Below are 17,937 nucleotides of genomic sequence, written 5' to 3' on the forward strand. Positions count from 1 at the left end.
GTGGGAATAGCTTACTTTCTTAAACTTTTCTGTTCATTTTAAAAAAATCAGTAATGCATTATTCCTATATAGAGAAAATTATGCTATTTTTGTTTGAGTGGAGAAGAATTTAAGTGTGAGGGAATAACCCCAAAGGCCTCATTAATTTTATTATATTTATTTCTAACACAAGGAAAATGTTTCCACTGGTTACAGTCAAAAAGAAGCTTTCTAAATATAGAAAGTTTCTAAATATAATACAGTTTTAAAATTGAAAACTGTTATTTTTCACATGGTCTATGTATTAGTCCACAAAGATGACTTGTTGTCTAATCTTGGTCATTTTAAACAAATGATCTATTTTACTTTTTCAAATTTTGGGTCAACTTACAATTTGATAAAAGCAATACAATCATATCTAGTTTGATTAAAGAAAGAAAGACATTCAATAACCTCAAAGTTTTGACTGACTGCTGTGTGAACCTCTTGTGATTTTATGGCTTTTCTAAATACCTGTCCCAGATTAACTTTTTATCTACTAGGGCTTCCCTGGTGGCTCAGTGGCAGAGAATCCACCTGCCAATGCAGGAGACACAGGTTTGATCCCTGGGTTGGGAAGATCCCCTGGAGGAAATGGCAACCCACTCCAGTATTCTTGCCTGGGAAATCCCATGGACAGAGGAGCCTGGCAGGCTATAGTCCATGGGGTTGCAAAGAGTTGGATTCAACTTAGCAACTAAACTACCACCTACTATGGCTGAAAATGTTGAGGGTGTGAGGGATGGAGAAGTTGTCCCTGCCTTGTCAAGAGGGGAGGGAGGAAGGTGATGCCTTCCCACCTCCCCTATATTCCAGAGTTTCTTGTCCCCTGCATTCTGGCACCTGACTCTCTTTGCTCACTCTTAAAATATACATGGACAGGTGACCAAGGTGGTAAATGCCACTTTACTCAGGTGACCAACCTGAGTAAACACCTTAGACTTCTTTCCTCCCTCCATACTTCACATTCCCACAGAGATAACTCAGGGATGCAGAGAAGGGACTGCTGTTCCCACCGACTCCTGCAGATTTCCATGAAGCCTAAAGAAGCAATTGCGGGGGGTGGGAAACATCCAGGCCTGCCAGCCCTGCCCTGCCCTGATTCACGGTGGCCCAGTTGTCCTTGTTCCTTATTCTGTCTGCTGAATCCACCTGACCTGAGAGATGCAGCCTGCTGGCCTCTCACCTCTGGCCTTCTTACCTCAGGGCATCCAGGGGGAACCCAGCCTTGTTGCTGGGTCACTGCCCACAGCCCACACTCACCTTGGTGCCCCCTCAGCCATATGTACACCTCTCCCCACTGACTGTCCTGATAAATGTAGAGTAGGCGTTCTCAACTGGCCACCTCTGTGCTCTACCTACAATTGTATCAAAGTCAAGTGGATGCATGTGTTCATTTTAGTTCAAAGAAGGGTCATAACTCTCATCAGATAGGCATCATTTATGACTTAAAAAATCTAAGAGGTACTCTCTTAGGAAAAAAAATATATATCCCTTTAGTGGTAATCAACCTCTGTTTTTCTCTCTCCCACATTATACACATTCTTTATATTTTTTAATGTGCAAACAATGCAGAAATGTATAAAGTGGAATGTGAAAGTTCCCTGTAATGCCTGTTCCACCAGTAATTGTTCCGAAAGCAATCACTTTTAACAATCTCATTAAAGTGCAGTGAATCTGCACTTTAATTTTAGAACTGCTATCTTTAAAAATTGGGTCTTTCTATCCATGTCAACCTTTGCTTGTTGTTGTTTAGTTGCACAGCCGTGTCCAACTCTTTGCAACCCCAATGGACTGCAGCATGCCAGGCTTTATGATCGTCAATAAATTTTATGTTTCTTCAGGTAGTTCATATTCATTACTTGTTAAGTTTATTCTTAGGTGTTTTATGGTTTTGTTGCTTTGGAGGGATGATATTCCTTTTATGATTATATTTTCTACCAGGTTATTGTCAAAGGAAATAATTCTGACATGTTTACTTTTAGTGACCTTTCTTAATATTTCTAATACGGGCATAACTCATTTTATTGTGCTTTGTTTTATTGTGATTCACAGATATTGAGTTTTTCACAAAATGAAGGTTCGTGGCAACTGTGTCAAGCAAGTCTATTGGTGCCACGTTTCCAACAGCATGTGCTCACTTCATGTCTCTGTATTACAGCTTGGTAATTCTCGCAATATTTCAAACTTTTTCATTATTATTATACTCGTTATGGTGATCTGTGATCTTTGATGTTACTATTGCAAAAACATTACAACCCATTGAAAGCTCAAATGATGATTAGTATTTTTTACTAATAACATTTTTAAATTAAAGCATACACATTTAAAAAAAATATTTGGTTGTGCCAAGTCTTAGTTGAGGCACACAGGATCTTTAGTTGCAGCATGCAAACTTTTAGTTGGGGCATGTGGGATCAGTTCCATGACCAGAGATCAAACCTAGGCCCCCTTTATTGGGAGCCCAGTCTTAGCCACTGGACCAGCAGGGAAGTCCCTAAGTACATTTTCTTTTTTTTTACTGCTAAAACTTTGTTTTATTCACAAACTTTTTTTTGTTGTTTTTGTTTTGTTTTTTCTTTTTTTTCTTTTTTGCTTTACAATATTGTCTTGGTTTTGCCATACATCAACATGCATCCACCACGGGTGTACATGTGTTCCCCATCCTGAAACCCCCTCCCACCTTCCTCCCCAGCCCATCCCTCTGGGTCATCCCAGTGCACCAGCCCCAAGCTTCCTGTATCCTGCATCCTAAGTACATTTTTAAAGACATAATACTTTTGTACACTTAATAAGCTACACTATAGTGTCAGATCAGTTTATTTTTCTTCTTCTGTTCTTATCTCATTGTAACAAATATTTGGAATGGTGGACTAAAGGATTTAAAACACCAGGCAAGTTACAGCTCAGTTTAGCTCAAGCAGACAGATCTTTTATTAGACAGACTCTCCCAAGACATGGGAACAGGCCAATCCCAAAGGAGCTGTCCTCATAATCTCTCTTGGCTTCCCCCTTTATATACTTTCTTGGCTTCCCCTTTTTTATACTTCCTTGGCTCTCCACCTTTTTATACTTCCTGTCTCCTCCTTTTGGTTATGCCCTGTACAAAATACGGCTTGTACCCACCACCAATCAAGGAAAGGGAATGCAAATGGGCATACACTCAAGGCCAGTTGACAACTGCAAGTTACATAACAGCCTATGTATGTCTTCCATTAATTCAATGTGTTATCAGTTTCAGTTCAGTTCAGTCACTCAGTTGTGTTGGACTCTTTGCAACCCCATGAACTGCAGCACGCCAGGCTTCCCTGTCCATCACCAACTCCCAGAGTCCACCCAAACCCATGTCCGTTGTGTCAGTGATTCCATCCAACCATTTCATCCCCTGTCGTCCCTTTCTCATCCTGCCCTCAATCTTTCCCAGCATCAGGGTCTTTTCAAATGAGTCAGCTCTCTGCATCAGGTGGCCAAAGTACTGAAGTTTCAGCTTCAACATCAGCCCCTCCAATGAACACCCACGACTGATCTCCTTTAGAATGGACTGGTTGGACTTCCTTGCAGTCCAAGGGACTCTCAAGAGTCTTCTCCAACACCACAGTTCAAAAGCATCAATTCTTCGGCACTCAGCTTTCTTTATAGTCCAACTCTCACATCCATACATGACTACTGGAAAAACCACACCCTTGACTAGATGGACCTTTGTTGGCAAAGTAATGTCTCTGCTTTTGAATATGCTATCTAGGTTGGTCATAACTTTCTTTCCAAGGAGCAAGGGTCTTTTAATTTCATGGCTGCAATCACCATCTGCAGTGATTTTGGAGCCCAGAAAAATAAAGTCAGCCACTGTTTCCACTGTTTCCCCATCTATTTGCCATGAAGTATATATGTGTAGAATATTTATGAGCCTTTAATGAGCTCCTGGAGAAGGCAATGGCACCCCACTCCAGTACTCTTGCCTGGAAAATCCCATGGACGGAGGAGCCTGGTAGGCTGCAGACCATGGGGTCGTGAAGAGTCGGACACAACTGAGCGAATTCACTTTCACTTTTCCCTTTCATGCATTGGAGAAGGAAATGGCAACCCACTCCAGTGTTCTTGCCTGGAGAATCCCAGGGACAGGGGAGCCTGGTGGGCTGCCGTCTATGGGGTCGCACAGAGTCGGACACGACTGAAGCGACTTAGCAGCAGCAGCAATGGGCTCCTGCTTCCCAGGTGGGTCAGTGGGTAAAGAATCTGCTTGCAATGCAGGAGCTGAAGGAGATGTGGGTTCGATCCCTGGATTGGGAAGATCCCCTGGAGAAGAGAATGGCAACCCACTCTAGTATTCTTGCCTGGAGAATCCCATGGACAGAGGAGCCTGGCAGGCTATAGTCCATAGGACGGCAAAGAGTCAGACTGGACTGAAGCGACTCAGCACAGCACAATGGGCTCCTAGCTGCCTAAGGTTACTTGGAGAAGCCCCTGTGGTTAGTTTGTATCCACTGTGTGCTTAGGGAACATGTGCAGGAGTTGGAAAAGTCTCTGCGGTTATTTTTGTAGGGATTTGTGAGCTCTCCTGGGGATGTCTGGGATGGGGTTTAGAGATCAGCTTGCATCCTTTTTGGCTAGGCCACCCCTCCTTACTCATGCCTAACTTCCTACCTAACAATAGTATAAACAAAACTTCTTTGTGCACTGAGAAGCCAAAGAAATACATGACTCACTTTATTGAAATACCAGCTTTATTATGGTAGTCCGGAAATGAACCCACAATACTCAGAGGTATGCTGGTAGTTTTTCAGTTGATAACTTTGGTTTTTCTAAGTATGCATACATGATAATCTGAAAATGATGATTTTTTTAAATTTTGCCTTTTCCAATCATTATATCTCTTATTCTTTAAATTTCTGGGTGTACTACATCAGCCAGAACCTCCAGAACTATGTTGAATAATAATGGTGACTGAGAGCCTCCTGACCTTGTCTTTGAGAATGCCCCTAAAATTTCACCATTTAGTGTGATGTTTGCTATTTGTTTCTGCTGTGTTTTCCTTCATCTTTGTTTGTGTGATGGAGGAGATGTTTAACAACTGCACTCTCATAACTCTTTATGTAAGACTGAGAAAATGTAATTGTCTACATCAAAATATTGGGAGTGGGAGATGAAGAGAGAGAGTTGTCACAAATACTGTGCTTATTGTGAATAAGTTGATGAGCAAAAGCAGACATTAACTCTGCTCTCATAGTGAACAAAATAATGAAATAATCACATATACATACAAACTGAACAAAATACTTTGAAGGAAAGGAACACTGTTAATATGCTGAAAGAAGAGGCAGTGTCTGGGGATTGGGTAAGGTTTCCTTGCTGAGTGAAAGGAGAGAAATTTTGAATTGACATTAAGGAAAGAAAGTGTTAACTAGGAAAAGAGAGAAGCAGAAAATAAAAATGTCTCAAATTTTCCACTCTTCTTATAACCACCATGATAACCCATCTACCTCAATCCTAGGATAAATCCTGTGAAAACTGCTGCTAACTTTTCAATTGACTCAGGTTTTTTTGTTTGTTTGTTTCACATACACCACCAAAAAGAAAATAATGTAGATACGTTATATGTGAGTGTGTGTACACATGTGCCTTTTAAAAATAATTTGAGATCATACTATGCAAATTATTCTGCACACTATTTTTCACCTTATATACCATATACAACATTTTATCAGCTGCAATAGTATTCTATAGTGTGAATTTACTAAAATTCAACTGATCTATTACTGGTTGATATTTAGCCTCTTCCCCATCTTCAGTCAGTTCAGTTCAGTTCAGTCACTCAGTCGTGTCCCCATCTTTGTCTATTACAAAACTGCAACGGTGGGGACCTTTGTTTACATATGCATGTGTGCTCAGTTGTGACCCACTCTTTATGACCCTATGGGCTGTAGTCTGCTAGGCTCCTCTTTCCATGGATATTCCATGCAAGAATACTGGAGTGGGTTGTCATTTCCTCCTCCAGGGGATCTTCCAGACCCAGGGATTGAACCCTGTGTCTCCTGCATGGGCAGGCAGATTCTTTACTGCTGCACCACCTGGGAACCTTTGTTTACATATATATTTTACAATTGTAGCACTATTTCCTCAGTAGAAATTCGTAGAAGTGAAATCACTGGGTCAAAGTGGAAGGTCATTTTATTTATTTTTTCTTTTTTTAAAATTTATTTTAATTGGAGGCTAATTACTTTACAATATTGTGGTGGTTTTTGCCATACATTCACATGAATCAGCCATGGGTATACATGTGTTCCCCATCCTGACTCTCCCTCCCACCTCCCTCCCTATCCCATCCCTCAGGGTCATCTCAGTGCACCAGCCCTGAGCACCCTGTCTCATGCATCAAATCTGGACTAGCGATCTGTTTCACCTATGATAATATACATGTTTCAATGCTATTCTCTCAAATCATCCTACCCTTGCCTTCTCCCACAGAGTCCAGAAGTCTGTTCTTTACATCTGTGTCTCTTTTGTGGTCTCGCATATAGGGTCATCGTACCATCTTTCTAAATTCCATATATATGCATTAATATACTGTATTGGTGTTTTTCTTTCTAACTTATTTCGCTCTGTATAATAGGCTCCAGTTTCATCCACTTCATTCAGTTCAGTTCAGTCGCTCAGTCGTGTCCGACTCTTTGCGACTCCATGAATCGCAGCATGCCAGGCCTCCCTGTCCATCACCAACTCCAGGAGTTTACTCAAACTCACGTCCATCGAGTCGGTGATGCCATCCAGCCATCTCATCCTCTGTCGTCCCCTTGTCCTCCTGCCCCCAATCCCTGCCAGCATCAGAGTCTTTTCCAGTGAGTCAACTCTTCACATGAGGTGGCCAAAGTACTGGAGTTTCAGCTTTAGCATCATTCCTTTCTAAGAACACCCAGGGTTGATCTCCTTTAGAATGGACTGGTTGGATCTCCTTGCAGTCCAGGGGACTTTCAAGAGTCTTCTCCAACACCAGAGTTCAAAAGCATCAATTCTTCGGTGCTCAGCCTTCTTCACAGTCCAACTCTCACATCCATACATGACCAATGGAAAATCATAGCCTTGACTAGATGGACCTTTGTTGGCAAAGCAATGTCTCTGCTTTTGAATATGCTATCTAGGTTGGTCATAACTTTCCTTCCAAGGAGTAAGCATCTTTTAATTTCATGGCTGCAGTCACCATCTGCAGTGATTTTGGAGCCCCCCAAAATAGTCTGATACTGTTTCCACAGTTTCCCCATCTATTTCACATGGAGAACTGATTCAAGTGCATTCTTTTTTAATAGCTGAGTAATACTCCATTGTGTATATGTACCACAGCTTTCCTATCCATTTGTCTGCCAAAGGACATCTAGGTTACCTTCATGTCCTGGCTATTATAAACAGTGCTGTGATGAACATTGGGGTACATGTGTCTCTTTCAATTCTGGTTTCCTCGGTGTGTATGCCCAGCAGTGGGATTGCTGGGTCATATGGCAGTTCTATTTCCAGTTTTTTAAGGAATCTCCACACTGTTCTCCATAGTGGCTGTACTAGTTTGCATTCCCACCAACAGTGTAAGAGGGTTCCTTTTTCTCCACACCCTCTCCAGCATTTATTCTTCGTAGACTTTTTGATAGCAGCCATTCTGACCAGCGTGAGATGGTACCTCACTGTGGTTTTGATTTGCATTTCTCTGATAATGAATGATGCTGAGCATCTTTTCATGTGTTTGTTAGCCATCTGTATGTCTTCTTTGGAGAAATGTCTGTTTAGTTCTTTGGCCCACTTTTTGATTGGGTCGTTTATTTTCCTAGAATTGAGCTGCAGGAGTTGCTTGTATATTTTTGAGATTAGTTCTTTGTCAGTTGTTTCATTTGCTATTATTTTCTCCCATTCTGAAGGCTGTCTTTTCACCTTGCCTATAGTTTCCTTCGTTGTGCAAAAGCTTTTAAGTTTAATGAGGTCCCATTTGTTTATTTTTGCTTTTATTTCCATTACTCTGGGAGGTGGGTCATAGAGGATCCTGCTGTGATTTACGTCAGAGAATGTTTTGCCTGTTCTCCTCTAGGAGTTTTATGGTTTCTGGTCTTACATTTAGATCTTTAATCCATTTTGAGTTTATTTTTGAATGTGGTGTTAGTATGTGTTCTAGTTTCATTCTTTTACAAGTGGTTGAGCAGTTTTCCCAGCACCACTTGTTAAAGAGATTGTCTTTTCTCCATTGTATATTCTTGCCTCCTTTGTCAAAGACAAGGTGTCCATAGGTGGGTGGATTTATCTCTGGGCTTTCTATTTTGTTCCATTGATCTATATTTCTGTCTTTGTTCCAGTACCATACTGTCTTGACTATATCTTTGTAGTATAGTCTGAAGTCAGGCAGGTTGAGTCCTCCAGTTCCATTCTTCTTTCTCAAGATTGCTTTGGCTAGTCAAGGTTTTTTTTGTATTTCCATACAAATTGTGAAATTATTTGTTCTGGTTCTGTGAAAAATACTGTTGGTAGCTTGATAGGGATTGCATTGAATCTATAGATTTCTTTGGGTAGTATATTAATTTTTGCTATATTGATTGTTCCGATCCACGAATATGGTATATTTCTCCATCTATCTGTGTCATCTTTGATTTCTTTCATGAGTGTTTTATAGTTTTCTATATACAAGTGTTTTGTTTCTTTAGGTACATTCTCATTGCAATGGTGAATGGAATTGTTTCCCTATTTTCTCTTTTTGTTTTCTCATTGTTAGTGCATAGGAATGCAAGGGATTTCTGTGTGTTAATTTATATCCTGCAACTTTACTATATTCATTGATTAGCTCTAGTAATTTTCTGGTGGCGTCTTTAGGGTTTTCTATGTAGAGGATCATGTCATCTGCAAACAGTGAGAGTTTTACTTCTTCTTTTCCAATCTGGATTCCTTTTATTTCTTTTTCTTCTCTGATTGCTGTGGCTAAAACTTCCAAAGCTATGTTGAATAGTAGTGGTGAGAGTGGGCATCCTTGTATTGTTCCTGACTTTATGGGAAATGCTTTCAATTTTTCACCATTGAGGATAATGTTTGCTGTGGGTTTATCATATATGGCTTTTATTATGTTGAGTTATGTTCCTTCTATGCAGAAGTTCATTTTAAATTTTATCCATGCTCCCAACTCTCACCTCTTAAATTTTGGTTTTATATTCCATGTTGAGATTCAAAATTTTTTGATTTCTTAAATTATAAGTGGGATCAAACATCTTCCCATAACTTTAACTATTTGTATTTCTCTTTCTGTGAACTACTTTTCCCCATTTTTCCACTAGGTTTTTCATCTTTTTCTTATTAATACACAAGAACTTCCTGTATATTAAGAAAATGAGCTCTTAGATTGTCATAAGCATTATAATCATTTTCCCAGTTTATAATTTTCTTTGGACTTATGCTTTATAGATTTTTTGTGTTTTTAAAATCTTTATGATACAAAATTTATCAACTCTTTCTTTACATTTTTTGAGTTTTGTGTCCTGCTTAGGAAGACCTGTGTGTTCTTCTAATTTGTAGATGTGTTTTTTAATGTTTAAATTTTGGTCCATATACAATTTTTTTTGGTTGTATTGTCTCTGTTATCAGTAAGCTAGAAATTTTACCCAACATTCCTTTTGCACCATTTGTATAAATGTCAACACAGTGAAAAAAGCAAATGACATCTCAATGCTATTATGAATATATTTTTACAGCTTTATTAACATATGAATTATTTCTTTCCAAATAGTTAGCAAATATTCCTAATATCAATTATCAAATAATACCTCTCTAGTTCCTGATTTTAAATGCCACCTTTATCATGACCTAAATATCCACATATATTTGGATCTATTTTTTGATTCTCTGTGTTCCTTTAATCTCTTATTTTTTCTTTTTATGTACAAAACTGTTTTAATTATAGTGTCTTTATGTTTTAATATCTGGAAGAGTAAGGCCTCTCTAATTATCCTTTTTCATGATTTACCTTCTGAGTCATATGTGTTTATTTACAGATAAAATTAATTATTTTGTTAAATTCCCTTAAAAATCTTGCTTTTATTTCCACTTGGATTATAGTTAATTCGAAAGTTAACTGAGGGTTAATTGGCATTTTTATAAGACTATGTTACAGAACACACAAGGGAACTTGTTTGCTCTTGATTGCCCCATCCTGACCCCTCCCCCACCTCCCAAGACAGCACAGGCACCAATAAACTCTTGCCTGGATTTCCTGTCTGACCTCTAGTCAATTTCTATTGCTTGAGGAAGGCCAAGAAACCTGGTTGGTATCAGATTTATGGCACCCAACATGGGGCAGTTGTACTTTCTGGGAAGAGGATCTGGGCACCTCCAGGACCACTGAATACAGCTTCCCCATGGGTGACAAGTAGCCACCTGACCATATTGTTTCAGTGTCATGGAGGTTAATAAGTCTGCCTTCCTGGGCCCTGGGGGCCTCAATACCCTCATTCAGGCAATGCTTTCCCCTCCCATTTGTCCTTTTCCCTCTCTTGAAATCTCTCTACTTCTCTCTGTCCTCTCCTTACAAGAGAGTGGACATTGGGCAGCTACAGTATCATTCCTCTAAGCTTGTGAGACCATGCTTCCTCTGGCCAGCAATTGACAGGTGACAAGCAAAGATGGGAAAGGCTCACCTCACACCCTGCAGACCAGACTGCTCAAGGAGAGCAGTCCAGCATGCTCTGCTTGACGGGACATTTAAGAAAGTGATAGAGGTTTAAACCTCATATCATGTAGTGGCTGGAAGTCCTGTCATCCCAGTATTCTCACCTTTATTTCTCTATCATCTCTTTCTCTTTTTAAGTCTTTTCTGTACCTCCTCCCTTTACTTCTCCCTTGATCCTTATACCTACACTCCCATCCCCTTTATCCTGAAAACTACTTGTTTGTGTCTGTAAGTTTTTGTAATTGGTATCTTTGTTCTATGTAGTTTTGTTTGTCCAACTGCTTCCGCAAGTCTCTGCCAAAATTTTGGGCACAGTGGAACATTTAAACCTTGACATACAAACACAGCCCACCTTGCCTGAGACTCCAGCCTTGCATTACTTAGTGGGATTAAAAAAAAAATTATTTTTGGCTGTGCTGGGTCTTCGTGGCTACAGACGGGCTTTCTCTAGTTGCAGCTAGTGAGGGGCTCCTCTAGTTGTGGTGCACTGGATTCTCATTGCTCTGGCTTTTCTTGTTGTGGAGCACTGGCTCTAGGGCACAAGACCTTCAGCAGTTGCAGCATGTGGGCTCAATAGTTGTGGTGCACCCCGGCTTAGTTGCTCCGCAGCATGTGAAATCTTCCAAGACCAGACATTAAACCCTTGTCCCCTGCATTGGCAGGCAGGTTCTTAACCACTGGACCACCAGGGAAGTCCCCTTGGTGGGATGTAAAAGAACAAAACGAAAAGAAAGGAGCTTGCATTTTCCCCTCCTCTGCCTTCGCAAACTAAGCTTTTAAACTTGGCTCCAGGAGCTTGCATCTCTCTTCTCTGCCTTTGCAATGTAACTATTCTCCCTGGGCTCTCAGGAACTACCTGATCCACCTGCAGTCCTCCAGACGGAGGTGGGGAAAGGGCCATTCTAAATTCAAGCAGAAAAACTATGAGGTCTCTGGTTCTGTTTGTTTTTATATAAAAATTAACTTGTAAATGAGCTGTATTTAATTAGCTTAAAGGAAATTAAGTGTTTATACACATTCTTAGAAATATAAAAGAAAACTCACCAGAATACATTTTGCATTCATGTGGTCTGGGAGATAGTCAGTATTTAATTAATATCTGTTATTAGAGCTAGCTTAAGCTTGTGGGTTTAATTAATATAGTCTTGTTTTTAGAATCATCAATGTCAAGTATTATATTCTTATTGCAGCTAGGGTTACTGAAAGTCAATAAGTGCACATTCTTTCTGTTATGAGATTTGTCAACAGGGAAAACAACCTGATATGATTACATTTTTAAGTAAATGTAACTAGGATAAGAGCTTTTTGGTTAACTCTACAAGAATAATTATGCTTTGGAAATGCCCATCTAAAGATAGTCTCTTCAAATTTTGGTAACCTAAATCAAGTTAAATAATAGGAATTCATTGAATATTCAGGCCATTTTAAATAAACTATTGGGCTTCCCAGGTGCTACTAGTGGTAAAGAATTGGCCTGCCAATGCAGGAGACACAGGAGTCATGGGTTCAGTCCCTGGCCTGGAAAGATCCCCTGAAGAAGGAAATGGCAACCCACTCCAGTATTCTTGCCTGGAGAATCCCATGGACAGAGGAGCCTGGTGGGCTACAATCCATAGGGTTGCGAAGTCAGATACAACTAAAGCAAAGGAAGCAAGCAAGCAATTGGAACATTAATTGCAAAACAGGTCTAAATTTGCCTACTTTTGAGAAGGTAAATTTACCTTCTTCTGAGAGAGAAACTAAAGCTATTTTGTGTCATCTTGAGATTTTCTTTACCAATCTGTAGAATGTTAATGTAAAAGACAGTTCATGGTTGCCTAAGGAAAGTAGGATGTGTGTTTTCAGAAAAGAAGGTATGAGGAATGGAAATATATATTTTTTTAAAGGAAAAAGGGGTGATTTTGTCCTAAAGCTTGTTAATTCTAAGTGGAAAGAATAAGGCACAAAGTATGACTACAGAAAGTTTGCAGAAGAGGAAGTTGAGAAAAGAATTTTGTATGTGGCTAGGATTTTCTAAAGTTGGATTAAATTTAATTAAGTAAGTGAATTTTATTAGGAGTAGGTTGATGAAAGTCTGGTTTTGGTTTCTGTCATAAAAGAACAGTTTTCTTGGAATGCTGCTCTTGATAACAGATTATGTGAGTTTCTGTGCCTTTAAGTGATCTGTATTAACTTTTGAGAATTTTTTTTTCACCTTGGCTCAGGGAATAATTGTTTCACAGTGACCTATGATCCTATCTGACCAGGTAAAATTTTTGCTATCTTTTTTTACAAATTTCCCAAATATTAAATTCTAATTACAGTACTTTTGACCTCCAACTAACTTTGGATGCTTCAAAGGATCTCTGGAGCATCCCAAAGAGAGATCCTAAACTGGTTCATTTATTATGTTAAATTACATGAGAAACATGGTCCACACTTGCTGCTGCACGTATCAGATGGGATCATCAGGCTCTCCCCAGTTTTATCACAGCCACCAAACAGATAGGGGAAAGGCTTTGGGGTTCTTCTGCTGTTTAGTCTTTCACCTTACTCTATGTTCAAAAAAATCCCCTGTGGGAATACTCCCACCTCTAGGCCTGATCCTGTGGCATTGTCTATTGCACCCAACTCTATTTCCTCCAGGAGTTCCTTTTTGTACCCCAGGGACCCCCTTTACTCCAGGCCTTGGCAGCCCATACACTGTTACAGACTACCTATTGCTGGGCACTTCCAAGCAGGCCACATCCTTTAGACTTCATAAATGTTCAGTCTCAAGGAATACACCCCAACCTAGGGGAAATTGTTGCTAGTCCATAAGCCTTATAGACAACAGATCCCCCTCAAAGAGAGCCCTGGCAATGCACTGGCACTGGTTCAAACATCCCTTATCACAGAACTATAGCATGAGGGGCTGGGTCAACCAGAGATATCTGGTTATGTGATGGGAGAGTAGTGGAGGCTCAAAATCCCATTAGGTAAGAAGGGAATTCAGAGAACTCTCTGACTCTCTTCTGACAAAAGCTTCCTAGTAAATGTCTCTGAGATGCTGGACATCATTTCTAGGAGCAGTCTTAGTTGCAAGTTACTCAACATGGGAGGATCCTCTTCTAAGCCAGAAGAAACACCTCTGGAATATATCCTCAAAAACTGGAAATTGCATAAAATGGAAAAAATTAAACTCTTAACACTGTCTGGCCTTTATATAAGTTGGAGGGGTGGAGAAAAATGAGTCTCTAAATTACAATACCACTGTGAAATTGAATCTTTACTGTCCCAAGATAGGAAAATGGACTGGGGTTCCCTATGTTCAAGCCTTCATGGTCCGTTACCAAAACCCTACTCTATGTGGCTCCTGTAATTGAAAGCATGGGGAATCAGAAAACACTTCTGACATTTTAGATGATCCTCCTTTAATTACCCCAATTTTCAGGGAGGAAACCAAGTCTCCCCTGCTTTTCCAGGGCTACCTACTTCCCTAGAAGCATCTATTTCTTCAGATTCCTCTGACCAATTCCACACTTCACCTCCCTATGTCCTTTTATAGCCTCCTTTACTTCAGAAGGGAGATACTAGTCCTTCTGGAGCAACTCATAGTGAAACTTCCTGTCACCCAGGATCAGGAAAAATGTGCCTTCTTAGGGAAGTGGCAAATGGTGAAGGGACAATCAGAATATATGCCCCCCCTCCTTGTAACCAATTTAGACCAACCCAAACAGAGACTGGAAGACCCTAGTAAGTTTGTTGAAGGGCCTCAGGCCCTAACTATGGCCTTTGATTTAACTCAGAAGGATGTTCAAATAGTCTTGTCTACTTGCTATATCCCTGAGGAAAAACAAAGAATTTGGGCAGCAGCCCAGGTGCATGGTGACCAACTTGGCAAGGACTAATTCAAACATTTCATTATGGGTGGAGATGGAGTCCCAAATCAGGAGCCCCATTGGAATTATAAGCCCCAGGATGGAAGAGAAGCCAGGAAGCACACAATCCAATGTGTATTAGAAAGGATGAGAAAATATATCAAAAAGCCATTTAACTATGAAAAAGGTTAAAGGAGTAACCCAAGAAAAGAAAGAAAATCTAACTCTCTTTCAAGGTTGGCTTGTGGAAGCTTTTAGAAAATTTACTAACACTGATTCATCCACTCCCAAAGATCAGTCCCTGCTGGGACAGCACCCTATCAGTCTGCCCCTGATATTAGGTAGAAACTCCAAAAGTTAACAATTAGGCCCACAAACCCCAATTACACAACTCCTACAGTTGTCTTTTGGAGTATTTAATAATAGAGATCAAGCTGAGGAGGAAGAGAGAACCCAGTGTGAAAACAGGCAGGCCATGGATCAAGCTAAACTGATGGCTATAGCTGTTAGCCATGCATTGCAAACTCAGGACAGCCCAAGGGGGCTGAGGAAGTTTAACCATCCACCTTAGAGGTAAACCAGCAAGGAAGAATGCTTCAGATGTAAGTCAACTGGCCATTGAGCTCCAAAGTACCAAAAGAACCCCCTGGCCCATGCCCAGTCTACAAACAAATAGGTCATTAGAAGTAGAACTGTCCCCAGTTCTGAGGGTGAAAGGGGGCTCCTGCTCCCGATATGGCCATGCTGGATGACTGAGGTGGCCCAGGGATTCTGGTGGCAACCCCCAACTAAATGTGTACCTCCACTGAGGAGCCTTGGATGGTTCTTGACATGGCAGGTGTGTGCTCAGTAACTTCAGTTTTTGTGTCCAGCTCTCTGCGACCCCATGAGCTGTAGCTTTCCAGGCTCCTCTGTCCATGGGGTTTCCCAGGCAAAACTACTGGAGTGGATAGCCATTTCCTTCTCCAGGGGATCATTCCCAACCCAGGGATTGAACTCAAGTCTTCTGAGTCTCCTGCGTTGCAGGCAGATCCTTTACCACTGAACCACCAGGGAAGCCTAACATAGAAGGTTAAGAAATTCAATTTTTAAATGGATGCAGGAGCCATTTACTCTGCTCTGATCTCTTGCACTGAGCATCTTTCCTCCAAAAGCTGTACTGTGACTGGTGTTGATGGAAAGACTCATGCCTGTTACTTCACTGGGCCTCTCACTTGCCAGTTTGAACAGTTTTTGATCTCACATGCCTTTTTGGTTGTGCCTGAGTGCTCTACTCCACTACTAGGGAAGACCTCTGGGATCCATGTTATTATTAGGAGCCATATTATGATAAGGAGGCCCTGAGCAGTCCCTTTTCTTGACTCTAAGACAGACCAGCTGGAAGAGCAAGGTGCTATTCACAGCCATATTCTACATGCAGTAAACCCTGCATGTAGCAAGGTGCTATTCACAGCCATATTCTACATGCAGAAACCCATCCCTATGTCTGGGACAAAGGAATCCCTGGGAAGGCTATAAATGTCCAATCTGTAAAAATTAACCTTAAGCCATAAGTCGCTTATCCTAACGAGACAGGATCCCATAAAGTTGGAAGAAAAAAAGGTTTGCAATCCCTCATAGATAAATACTTAAGACATCACCTCTTAGTACCTTGTCAGTCTCCATGCAATACCCCTATTCTGCCAGCTAAGCCAAATTGGGAATATAGAGTGGTACAAGACCTTAGAGTAGTAAACAATGCAGTGATCCCTATCCATCACCTGTGGCCAATCCTTATAATATATTAGTCCAGATTTCTGGAGGTGCCAAATATTTTACTGTGCTTGACCTCAAGGATGCCGTCTTTTGCATCCCAGTTCATCTCTCACTTCAGTATCTATTTGCCTCCAGGTGGACTAACCCCCACTCTGGCCAATATAATTGGACAGTATTGCCTCAGAGTTTTCAGGACAGGCCACACTTGTTCACCTAGGCCCTGGGTGAGGGAAATACACCTAAAAGAAGGGGCCATTCTGTAGTATGTAGAGGACATATTAATATGCATCCCCACCATGGAGGCCTCAGATCAGAATACTATTGAAGTCCTTAATTTCCTTGGAACCTGGGGCACCAGGGTTTCCCAGAAAAAGCAACCCTGATGCCCATAACAGGTAGAAACCAACACTGAGAAAATTCGACAAGCCACTTGGATTTCAGCAGGCAATTAACCACCAATCCTCACTATTCAATATGGGTGGGAAAACTGAAAAATGGTTCTCTAGTTTGTTCTCTTGGATCTCACAAGGTATAAAAAGATTTCTGGCAGGAGAGTTTCATTTTTTTTATAACGCTTTTCTTTTCAGTAAATCAGTCATACTGATTTATACTGTATCTTCTCTAGTGCTCTGTTGTCTTCCCTACTGTTGTAAACCTGTGACTAAGACTTTTCAGTCCAAGGGAGGACTCCTAGGACCAACAAGTCCAGATCTTCCATTCTAAAATAGATAAATATGTTAAGCTTTAACCCTGAGATTAACAAAAATATATACCTAAGCAGAATGGTCCTGGCAGGGGCAACATCACTTCCTCTGTCTGGTCAACAGTTAAGGGAACCCTCCCAAAGTTAACCTGGTTCCTTCCCTTTCTAGGCCCTTTAATGGCTATTATAGTTCTCCTTTTTTAGCACTTGTTTGTTTAACATTTTGGTTAAGTTTGTAAGTTTGTGTCTTCTAGGATACAAAGCTTGAAGTAAGGCTCCTGATGCTTCTAGTTCAACCTATTCCAGCAGTTGGCCCAGGTCAAAACAGATCCTTGAAACAGTCATTGAGGGACTTCTACATCTCTAGGATAGGCTAGTGTCTGTGGCCCCCATCCAGTTGGAAGAAGTGTCAGAAGAAGAGACAGTCAAGTCCTTACAGATTAAGAATAAGGATGTGGAGTCTCTCAGAGGGGAAAGGGACAGGCAGGGACCTGAGACCTTTTGCTGCAGTGCTGCAATGCTTGTACTTAGACATACCTCTCTTAGAGCAACTCAATACAAAGACACTATGGGACTAAAAGTAACTGCAAGAATACACGGTTGGGGCAAACTGTGGACACAAGATACAGACAAAAAAAACTCAACTGCCACTTTTGAAGAGAGTGGAGCAAAAACAGGGTGTAAAAGCAGGGTACTGAGCATGCCCCCTGCAAACCACCTAAGCCACCCCTCTGGCCCAGCCCCTGAACACACCCCTACCCTCACCCCATATAAGGAACAAGTTCACCTCCCCTCAGGGAGCGAGCAAGCAAGGGAATCTATTGTTTGTTCTTGCTCCCTGCTGCTGCTGCAGAGGCTCCAATAAAGCCTTGCATTAAAAACAATATTACCACTTCACCTCAGTTAGAATGGCTATTAAAAAAAAAAAAAAAAAGAGAGATAAC

Source organism: Bos taurus, chromosome X (assembly GCF_002263795.3).
Source record: "Bos taurus isolate L1 Dominette 01449 registration number 42190680 breed Hereford chromosome X, ARS-UCD2.0, whole genome shotgun sequence".
Classification (NCBI taxonomy): domain Eukaryota; kingdom Metazoa; phylum Chordata; class Mammalia; order Artiodactyla; family Bovidae; genus Bos; species Bos taurus.